Here is a 3,368-nt window from a genome sequence, read left to right as displayed (position 1 = left end):
ACTAAATTCAATTTGTCATATGCATTGCATTGCAGGTGATGTTGTTACTTTTGTTCTACTATTTAATTGGGTTGGTATTTACTTATACTTAGTAACTGCTAATAAAATTTTGACCAACTTTAAAAGCAATGCTCAGCTCTAACCATCCTCTTTGGTAAGCCTTACACTTCACGTGAGCTCCCACCTTTGGCGAGTTCATGCACATTATTCCCCACAACTTGTTGAGCGATGAACGTATGTGAGCTCACTCTTGTTGTCTCACACCCCCCACAGGTCAAGAACAGGTACCGCAGGATGAGGCGCATGGAGGATGCTGCGATGAGTTCGTGAGAGGTCTAGGCCGTCGTCTCCCAGTCAACTTTGGGTTGCTGGACCGTTGTCTCCTTATAATGTAATTATTTATATATTTTTGTATAGAACTCCTATTATGTAGTAAAGATGTGACATTCGATCCTGTGCCATGATTCATCATATGTGTGAGACTTGGTCCCAGCACACCTGGTGATTATGTTTGCACCCGGGTCTTGGTGCCCCGAAACCCGGGTGTGACAGAAGTGGTATCAGAGGAATGTTGACTGTAGGACGAAACCTAGATAGAACTGGACAACCAATATTTACTTACCTTTGCTACTCTGATTCTTTTCTAAACTTTTCTTAATCTTTTCTCATCTATTTCCGCTCTACTCTGATTATTCTTACCTTTTCCTTCTAAAGACAAAAGTGGATTTCACACTTTGAAATCATGTGCCTAAAGTGACCTTTAGGAATAGGAGGCCTACTGTTAGGAACAAAAAAAACTATTTTTATAGGTATCTATACGCTTGAATGTTTGTTCTTAAGATACTTGTATGATTTGGATCTTTGATTGAGTGTGATGAGTTGTGGAGTAATGTCCACAATTACATCTGCATATACATATAGAAAAAATGCTTATAAAATTAACTAGATAAACTAAATTATCCCTCATTAAAGTATCTAGCCTAACAATATCCATCTCATCTTGAAAGATTCTATCCTACACTCATAGATCTATCTTATCTTAAAAAGATACTCATCTTATCTTGAAAAGATCTTATGTCGCCTTAGTAGATCTAACTGACCTCAAAGGATTCTACCCTATCCTTATGTATTCATCTTGCCCTAGTAAGCATAATTATTCCACACTAGTGTAACGACCATGATCTAATCCAAATTAATTAGATACTATCTACTCATATCCGATCTAATCTAGATCCTATCTAATCTAATACGATCTAATCTAATGTGGTCTACTTAAACAAATTAATAATACTGATAGAAGAGATTAGACCCTACTAACCAGGTATTAACCTAACTTCGCATATTAGACCAACTCAACCATGAGCATAAGAGTTAACCCAACCAATAGAGTCATGATGGATTGCATAATCTTTCTATCCCAACCTAACTTCAAACAAACTTTGACCTACACCATAGTCTATCTCATCCATACCTATCTTAACCTTATTTCCCAACTCCGATGACATACACTGACCCCGACTCAATGAGATCAAGACTGGAGAAGAAAAAGACCAACATCGACAAGGAAGAATATAACAGTCAAAGCGAATTTCGAGATGAATCAAGACTTAACATATTGGATAAAATATTTTCCTTGCCATAATCTTTCTTACCTCAACCTGTCCAGCCTATATCCTACATAATAAATAGTTGGATACATATGCTATTCTAATCACCCACTATCAACAATAAAAAAATGAGACTCTAGATTTTTGAACCAATTATAGACTAAAAGCTGAATTACAAACCAATTCTTCTGTATCCCTTTTCTTACAAATCTCGGGGACGAGATTTCTGTTAAGGGGGGTAGAATTTGTAACACCCAAAATTCCATGTTGGAGTCTATAATATTTTTTTCTAAAAGATTAATGATCTTCAATCCACTAACTAAAACAGAGTATTTTTCCCTTCATAAAAATGTAACAGAAAAACTTTTCAAAGTATTTGAATAACTCTTACTTTATTCTAAAGATAAGTAAGTAGTGAATATTCAATTTTAGTGTATTATTAACTTATTGATCATACAATAAAAATAATATTCTTCTAAAATGAATGATATGTGTGAGCATAATGGAAACAAATTGCATTAGGGATCAAAATAATTAAATATAAGCATATGAAAGTGAACATAAATAAATTCATATTGTGATCTTTGTATGCTGCATATGATTTGGATATTTAAAAACAAATCACAATCAGATTTGAATTTGGCATGTGAAAATAAGGGGGGGGGGAATTGGAAAAGAAAAGGATGAATATAAAAGAAAATAAAGAGCACTGCGCATGGGCCCTATTCCTAACCCTCAGCCCAACTACCAGCGGGGCCAAATTCTCCATCTGCGGCCCATCTCGCCTCATCTCCTCTCCGCCTCAGCCGCTGCTTTGGGCTCACTCGACGCGTGCACGTGGGAGCCCTTCGCCACTGACCGGTGGGACCAACCGGTCAGCTCTTTCCTCTTCGCTGACCGCCAGAACAGAATGCCCCTAGACCCGCGCCGCTCGGTGAAGCTCGATCCTGGCGCAATTTGTGGAATCCGTTGGGGGGCTTCTTCCTGCTCGCGCGCAACGGAACATGCCGTACTTCGCGCAGGGAGGATCGGCCTCGTCCGCCCGACCCAAGCAGACTTCACCCATCTATAAATCCATGGCGTGGGTTTTCCCTCCCCTTATCCCTCTCCTCTGGGCTCCTCCTCGGCCACAGCCCCGGATAGAATCCGCAGATCCTCTGTGGCCTCGGGCATCTTCGCAGAACGAGGCACACAGGATGGGCGGAAGAAGAACCCAGCCGCCGCCGTCGTTCTTGCTGGAGGGTATCAATGGGTCCTCGGCGGGTGGCTTGGGGATTCTGTTCCGCAAACTGCGCTAGGAATCGATTATTACCTCCCTTCCTGCTCCTCCATCCGAATCAAACCTAGGGCCAGCTTCGGGGGAGCTCCTCTTCCCCGGTGCACGTGGAAAGACCATCGCCATGGCCAGAAACGACCGCTTCGGTCGATTCAACCATGGGGCGACCCTACGGCCTTGGCATGTGAACCTTGGGGCTTCGCTTGATCCCCGCGGTTGTATGCGTGGCCTCTCCGGTGGAGATTATCCACTGGGATCACCGCGATTGCTCGTTAACTTCATCCATTGTCGCAGATCCGCGGTGCACATGGGTTGGAACTCTTCATCGCCTCAGCAACTAGTAAGCCTCCCCCACAGATTCACCCTGATCCCCACACTACTTAGAACTATTAAGGTTGGGGTTTGGGTGTCTTCGGTCCATTGCGCCCCACACCGGCAATGGCACCGCCGAGCTTACGCTGTGCACCACCGTGGCAAACCAGAGG

Source organism: Zea mays, chromosome 10 (assembly GCF_902167145.1).
Source record: "Zea mays cultivar B73 chromosome 10, Zm-B73-REFERENCE-NAM-5.0, whole genome shotgun sequence".
Taxonomy (NCBI): domain Eukaryota; kingdom Viridiplantae; phylum Streptophyta; class Magnoliopsida; order Poales; family Poaceae; genus Zea; species Zea mays.
Note: the sequence above shows the minus strand (reverse complement) of the source record.